Genomic DNA, 8,842 nt, shown 5'->3' on the forward strand with positions numbered 1-8,842 from the left:
TTGCACAGACATGAAGAGAACTGTGCTCTAGTCCAAGAATTGCCATACAATGACTTTTGTTTAACATACAAAAAGGTGCAGATATTTAATGTATACAACTTGATTTTTCTGGCATTAAACAAACAGCAGTGAAACCATTATCACAATCAAGGGCATAAACTTATCCATTACCTCCAAAAATTTGCCTGTCCTCTTAATTTTTTTTGGCTGTTATTGCTGTTGCTGTTATTGTTTTTGTTTTCTCTCTCTCCTTTTGTGGGAAAAACACAAAAGAGGATGAGGTGGTTGGACGGCATCACCAACTTAATGAACATGAGTTTGAGCAAGCTCCAAGAGTTGGAGATGGACAGGGAAGCCTGGCATGCTGCAGTCCATGAGGTTGCAAAAATTGGACATGACTGGCAGCTGAACTGAACTGAAGATCTATCACCTTGGCAAAATTTTAAGTGTACAGTAAATTATTGTTAACCATAGGTGCCATGTTGCATGGTAGATCTCCAGAATTTACCTACCTTACATAACTAAAACTTTGCACCCTTTGACACCTCCCCAGTTTCCTCTCCCACCCTCCATAGCCCCTGGCAACCCCCTGGCAGTTATTCTCTCCTTCTATGAATGTGACTATTTCTACCTCACTTGACTAGATTCTGCATGTGAGAGCTTGCAGAATTTGTCTTTCTGGGTCTGCCTTATTCCACTTAGTACAATGTCCTGCAGACCCAGCCATGTTGTTGCAATGGCAAGATAGTCTTTTTTTTTTTTTTTTTTTTAAGTCTTGGTAACATTCCAAAGTCTGTATTTTCTTTATCCATTCATTTATCAATGGGCACTTAAGTTGTTTCCATATCTTTACTCTTCCTAACATTGTAATGAACATGGGAGTGCAGATAACTCTTTGAGATCCAGACTTCAATTCCTCCTGACAATGTCCAGAAGTGGGATTGCTGGATCAAATGGTAAAGAATTGTCAGGTGATTATTAAGTGTCCTTGGTAAATTGACCTGACCAGTTTGGCTTCCACCATACTTATTTGTTAGACGATAATGATTGCTCCTCTACCTACTTTATAGGACTCATAAGTAGCAAAAGAACATTTAAAAGCATTTATTTATGTATTCACTCAATGAACAATTAATCAATTATGAGCACTATATGTGTGTTAGCTGCTCAGTTGTGTCTGACTCTTCATGACCCCTTGGACTGTAGCACACCAGGCTCCTCTGTCCTTGGGATTCTCCAGGCAAGAATACTGGAGTGGGCCATATTAGTGAGCACTGTGTCTTCTAGTAATTGAAGGGTATCTTCAATAAGAAGCTTTCCTAATGCTGCATTCTCCCTCAGGTCTTATGTTAAAGGTCCTACATGTGCTTCCAATGCTCGTGGGTTCCCCTATTGTATTGCTCAAAGTCCAGTTAGGAGGCAGAAATCACACAAGTAATCAAACAGGGAAATTTTAATGTAAGGATCATCAATTTGAAACAGGGCATTAATGACTAGTGGACATCTATATCAAAGCACTTTTATAAGATACAGAATTAAGTATTTTTCTCCGCATTAGAACTGGAGCTGCTTTAGAGCAGGAACTGTGCCTCCAGTTAACTGTTTTAACCCTAGAGCCCCAGTTGTCTCCAAACCTAAGAACAATGTTGGACATCCAATGAGTGTTGAATGAATATTGAGGAAATGAATGGATGGGAACTTAAAGTTTAAAGGGACGTAGAGATGCAAACCATTACAATGTGTTGCTACACACATTTCAGGGTAGCTCTGAACAAAGACCAACGAGAGGAAGGTGGTAAGAAGGGGAGGAGCATTGCAGAGAGTGTAACATCAACACAAGGCATATTCTGCAAACTACGGGTTATCCATCTTTTCTGAAGCATGAGTTTTGAGGGAGAGAGTAGCAGAATATAAAGTTGGAGAGAGAAGGCAAGAGATACACCATGAGAAGGCGTTTGGATCTTGTCTAGTATAAGAGGAGTTCCTGAAGCATTTGGGCAAGAGCCATAATAAGATAGGAAATGCGTGGGGATAGCCATCCTAGCACTCTGGCAATGATGCTTTATCTGACTGGAAAGGGCTATACTCTGGCAAAGCATTGCATTTTATGTATACAGACACAGGTAAGTCAATCAAAGAAAAGCAATTCAAAAACAAGGAGTGAAAAAGGAATTGTAAGGACTTGCTATCAGGAATCCTACTTGATTAATCTACTTACAATAAAAAATAATGGAAATGTTTCTATATTTCTTAAAATCTGTGTAGTCAAGAGAATCAAACATTTAAAACACACTTTTGAACTCTTTTCAAAGAAATGATAGCCAAGTGATAATGACCTGGCATTCAAATTGTCCAAAAGACAGTGGCTGTATTGATAGCTTTGGAATCAGAACTCAGGTTCACTATATGAGAATTCCAACAGTCACATAAAGCAGACTTTTCCTTCTATTTCCTTTATGCCTTCCCTATAAATTCACACATGCACATCAAATGCACCAGAACGAATACTATTTGAGATAAAATTTCTTTAAATTCTCGAATTTAGAGAGTTGCCTACTCACCTAACTCCACTAAGCCTTAGTTTTCTCACCTGTAAAAAGGGCACGATCGTTCTCTTTTCAAGGATGATATGATATGCCTATTAAAAGCATTATTTTTCCTTTAAGAAACAGTATAGTTTTGTGAAAAGGTATTTATAAAAAGCACTATATTTTTACCTTGCATATACTCTTAATTCATTCTTGCGCTTAATCACTCAGTCATGTCCAACTCTTTGTGACCCCACGGACCAAAGCCCGCCAGGCTTCTCTGTTCGTGGGGATTCTCCAGGCAAGAATATTGGAGTGGGTTGCCATGCCCTCGTCCAGGGAATCTTCCCAACCCAGGGATCGAACCCAGGTGTCCCTTAATTCATTTTTAGTAGATCATAAATTAGTGGAACATTAGGGTTATAATCCCCAGCTGTAGAGTGGGGATTATAGAGTGGAAATGGTGTCTCTTTCTATATGCCATTGCTATATTTAAGTAAAAAAATGGATCAGTAGGACTTGTCCTTGTAACAGAAGCATTTACTATGGAGAAAAAAAAAAAGATTGAATTTCTAGAGAATGGCATACTGAGAAGAACAAATCCCTTCCATCTTTGGAACTAGTCATTTATTTAGCCCTGCCTAATTAAAACCAAGTTTCTAAGGCTTGAATGCCTCATAAATTTTACCATGTAATGAACACATAGTTGTATTTATTGTTTAATTAAATTAGCTATAACTTGGTATTTGTGTTCATATCAATTATTCTCAGAAGTGTTTTGGTGCTTCAGTTGATATCCAAATTTCCTCTAAGTGAGCAACAGCTCCCTGATCAGTAGAAAATGTGAAAACTAGAAACATTTAACTCAGATGGCTGATGTGAGGATTAACTGAGATCATGATTGTAGAGTACTTATAGTGAGCCTCGCATGTGATGCTCGGTAAATATATGGCGGCCACTAATACTGTTTTTATTTTAATTATGTTCCATTGCTGCTGTTGATGAAAGCCCTTAGAACATTGTGTAGCCCACAAAAGTAGTTGATCAATAATTTTAAATTATGTTAGTCTAAATGATGCATGATAAAACATTTATGGGTTGAGGGTGGAGAAAAGAATATTAAGACATAATGTTCTATATCCTGATATACCCTTATTTAATTAAAGTGCTTAAAAGAATGTCTATTATGACCTTATTTAAAAACAAATCATATAGACCACCAAGCTATGTATACATAATGAAGCAATTCAAACCATACAGGAGATCTCAAGTAGTCTCCTCTTCTTTCTCTTACATATTTTATTTTATCTATTTATTCGTTTGTTTGGCAAGAGAAACTTTCTTGTAAAGATTGCTAGTAGAACTTCTATTCTGAGTGTGTGCGTGTGTGTGTTTAGTTAAACAGAAAGAATATCAGTTGGAGTACATGGTGTTCATTCAATTATAAGACCTTACGGTTACTCTTTAGTTGGTGAATATTAAGTAGGTTTTCAGAGAAATATTATTAACATGATTTTTTCCTTAGAGTGTAACTTCTTCTTACAGCTTAAAGACTGCTGAAGAGAGGGATGGAAAAATTCCTTTAGGGTCTAAATTCCTTTCAAAGTAAAAGGAAAGAAATACAATGCCTGCTGCACAGTAAGAACTCAAAAGTATGTGTTTAATAAACTAATAAATGAATCCTGATTCTCTTTTTTTTTTAAAGATTAAACAATACTACTTATACACATTGTCATCGAAGTTTGGAGACATATTTACTGTTATAAAGTTTTGGCAAGAATGCAAATGGGCACAATGTTTGGGAAAGCTAGTTTGAATATAGGGCAAATGTTTTTAAATGCCTTTGCCCATTATTGTTAAGGTAAACCAGTTTTGTGCAGATGGACATTCCCACTGTAAAATACATATATATATTTGAAGCATCAGAGCACTATTAAAGCAGCAACTACTTGACCCAAAGTCTATACAGGTGACTCCGAAATTTGGCAGTACTTTTCATCTAGTGGATTGAAAAGTGTATTGAGTTCATCGTTTCTCAAGAGCAGCTGGAAGACTAACAAGCAGAAGAAAGCTTCCAGCGTCCTCCTGGTTGTATGAGATAAGGGACTTCAAACAAATCTCAATTTTAAAAAATGTTATTAGAATTTATTTACAAAACAGAAATAGATATAGAGAACAAACTTATGGTTGTCAGGGAGAAAGGTGGGGAGGGAAAGATTACCGAATGTGTGCATGATCAGACCTGTCCAACTCTTTGCAACTCTATGGACTGTAGCCCACCAGGCTCCTCTGTCCATGGGATTGTCCTGGTGAGAATACTGGAGAGGGTTGCCATTTCCTCCTCCAGAGTATCTTCCTGAACCAGGGATTGAACCAGCGTCCATCCACGTCTCCTGATGGGCAGGTGGATTCTTTTACCACTGAACCCACTGGGGAAGTCCATTGGGAGTTTGGAATTGACAGGTACACAGTGCTGTATTTAAAATAAAATGCCTTTTCATGTAAAAACTTATATATATATATATATATATATATATAAAATTTATTGAAGAGCTGAAAAAAACAAATGTATGTGTTAAGTCACTTGGTCATGTCCAACTCTTTGCGACCCATTGGACTGTAGCCAGCCAGACTCCTCTGTCCATGGAATTCTCCAGGCAAGAATACTGGAGTGGGTAGCCATTCCCTTCTCCAGGGTATATTCCCAATTCAGGGATTGAACCCAGGTCTCCTGCATTGTAGGCAAATTCTTCACTGTCTGAGACAAAGTAGACAAAATCTGTGAGATAGGGAGCTGGTCTGTCACTTCAGCATGTATAGAGGATCTGGATACATAAATGATTGTCAAATAGAAAAATAAATAAGTCACAAAATTGATAAATAAATAAATGCATATTTAATGTCATTTATTTGGAATTCCACATGCTAGAACAAGGGACAAGACTTCACAGACAGCATCTCACTTTTCAAGAGGAAGCTAAGGAAATATGATCAGTAAGGGGAATCCTGGATGGGATTCTGGGACAGAAAAATTTATTTCAACTGAAGTCCCATATTTTAGGTCATTTGCATAAAGCTTTAGCTATTTAGTTTAGTTTTGGTGCAGAAATCTAAATTCTTAAGTAAAACCAAATATACTATGAGCCAAAAACAGATTTTTCCTTCTTCTGATTTTCCTTCTGTTGTTAACTCATTTAATACTACAGAACAACACACAAAATACAGCTTTGTAAAATCAAAAAAAGTCAATAAACACTTTTATTTCACTTTTAAATTTACTTTTATCATCTTTTCATATTTAAAAAGAATTTAATACTAAATCTTTAAGTTTGGAATTAATATTTTGAAAAATACAGAATTCAAAAAGGGCCTTTTGTAAAGAAAGAGGATGTACTATCCTTGCTATTAAGCAAGATGTTAAGATTCTTGGCATCAGGACGAAGTGTTTTGTCAATTCATTGCCCTGTGACTTGTTTTATCACGCCAAGTTAAAAACACCACTAGAAAAAAAAAAAAAAAAGATTGTTAGTTTTAAAAATGTTTAATTCTTTTAATTTTTAGTTTCAAACATTTACTCTTATCCCATTGCTTTTGATAAAAATCATTAGCTACATATAATGAAAATATTCAGTTTCAAATGTATCACATTTTATATGTTTTACAAACATATGTTTCATATATTTCAACTTGTATATCTTAGTAATTTTCTTGGGGAAAGGGCTCTTTTCCAAACAAATGTATCTCAAGGTTAAGCTATTTCTGAACTTCATTTTCATTGCAACATATTTGTAATACGTTTTTAAATTCCAAACATTTTTAAGGTGGCAAATTTCTTTATACAAAAACTAACATGGTAGTTTAAAAACAGGGTCCCCAAAATGTTGACTCTTCTCCCATCAAACAGTAAGATATATGTCCTCTCCCCTTGAATCTAGTCTCTGTGTCTTCTTGACCAATACATGGAAATGATGCTGTACAGGTTCTGTACCTAGACCTTCAAAAACTGATCGCTACTATTTCCTGTCTCTACTTTTACTCTCAAAAATCTTGCCACGGACAGTGAGGACAAGCAAGCCACTCCATAGAAGAGACCTTATGAGAGAAAACTGATGGACAGACAGGTGACTCACTAATCCACATTGTACAACCTCAGCTAACACAGCATTGAGAAGAGATGAACAATCCCTGCTTGCTCCCCAAATTACAAATTTGTGCGCAAAATAAATTGTGGTTGTTATTTCATCCACTTAATTTGGGGACAATTTCAGTTCAGTCAGTTCAGTCGCTCAGTCATGTCTGACTCTTTGTGACCCCATGAACCAAGCACACCAGGCCTCCCTGTCCATCACCAATTCCCAGAGTCCACCCAAACCCATGTCCGTCGAGTCGGTGATGCAATCCAACCATCTCATCCTCTGTCATCCCCTTCTCCTCCTGCCCTCAATCTTTCCCAGCATCAGGGTCTTTTCAAATGAGTCAGCTCTTCACATCAGGTGGCCAAAGTACTGGAGTCTCAGCTTCAACATCAGTCCTTCCAATAAACACTCAGGACTGATTTCCTTTAGGATGGACTGGTTGGATCTCCTTGCAGTCCAAGGGACTCTCAAGAGTCTTCTCCAACACCACAGTTCAAAAGCATCAATTCTTCAGTGCTCAGCTTTCCTTATAGTCCAACTCTCACATCCATACATGACCGCTGGAAAAACCATAGCCTTGACAAGACAGACTCTGTTGGCAAAGTAATGTTTCTGCTTTTTAATAAGCTGTCTAGGTTGGTCATAACTTTCCTTCCAAGGAGTAAGCGTCTTTTAATTTCATGGCTGCAATCACCGTCTGCTGTGATTTTGGAGCCCAGAAATATTAAGTCAGCCACTATTTCCACTGTTTCCCCATCTATTAGCCATGAAGTGATGGGACCGGATGCCATGACCTTCGTTTTCTGAATGTTGAGCTTTAAGCCAACTTTTTCACTCTCCTCTTTCACGTTCATCAAGAGGCTTTTTATTTCTTCCTTACTTTCTGCCATAAGGGTGGTGTCATCTGCATAGCTGAGGTTATTGATATTTCTCCCAGCAATCTTGATTCCAGCTTGTGCTTTGTCCAGCTCAGCATTTCTCATGATGTGCTCTGCATATAAGTTAAATAAGCAGGGTGACAAGATACAGGCTTGACGTACTCCTTTTGCTATTTGGAACCAGTCTATTGTTCCATGTCCAGTTTCTAACTGTTGCTTCCTGACCTGCATACAGGTTTCTCAAGAGGCAGATCAGATGGTCTGGTCTTCCCATCTCGTTCAGAATTTTCCACAGTTTATTGTGATCCACACAGTCAAAGGCTTTGGCATAGTCAATAAAGCAGAAATAGATGTTTTGCTGGAACTCTTTTGCTTTTTCCATGATCCAGCGGATGTTAGCAATTTGATCTCTGATTCCTCTGCCTTTTCTAAAACCAGCTTGAACATCTGGAAGTTCACGGTTCACATATTGCTGAAGTGTGGCTTGGAGAATTTTGAGCATTACTTTACTAGCGTGTGAGATGAGTGCAATTGTGCAGTACTTTGAGCATTCTTTGGCATTGCCTTTCTTTGGGATTGGAATGAAAACTGACCTTTTCCAGTCCTGTGGCCACTGCTGAGTTTTCCACATTTGCTGGCATATTGAGTTCAGCACTTTCACAGCGTCCTCTTTCAGGATTTGAAATAGCTCAACTGGTATTCCATCACCTCCATTAGCTTTGGTCATAGTGATGCTTTCTAAGGCCCACTTGACTTCACATTCCAGGATGTCTGGCTCTAGGTGAGTGATCACATCATTGTGATTATCTTAGTCATGAAGATCTTTTTTTTTGGTACAGTTCTTCTGTGTATTCTTGCCACCTCTTCTTAATATCTTCTGCTTCTGTTAGGTCCCTACCATTTCTGTCCTTTATTGAGCCCATCGTTGCATGATATGTTCCCTTGGTATCTCTAATTTTCTTGAAGAGATCTCTAGTCTTTCCCATTCTATTGTTTTCCTCTATTTCTTTACACTGATCACTGAGGAAGGCTTTCTTATCTCTCCTTGCTCTTCTTTGGAACTCTGCGTTCAGATGGGTGTATCTTTTCTTTTCCACTTTACTTTTTGCTTCCCTTCTTTTCACAGCTATTTGCAAGACCTCCTCAGACAGCCATTTTGCCTTTTTGTATTTCTTTTTCTTGGGGATGGTCTTGATTCCTGTCTCCTGTACAATGTCACGAACCTCCATCCATAGTTGGGGCAATTTACTCTGCAGCAAAAATAGCTAGAGTACTACCGCTTACAATTTTGTAATCTACA

The sequence above is a fragment of the Bos grunniens genome, chromosome 6 (genome assembly GCF_055505025.1).
Source record: "Bos grunniens cultivar Pamir isolate PY7600 chromosome 6, Bosgru_T2T1.0, whole genome shotgun sequence".
NCBI classification, from domain to species: Eukaryota; Metazoa; Chordata; class Mammalia; order Artiodactyla; family Bovidae; genus Bos; species Bos grunniens.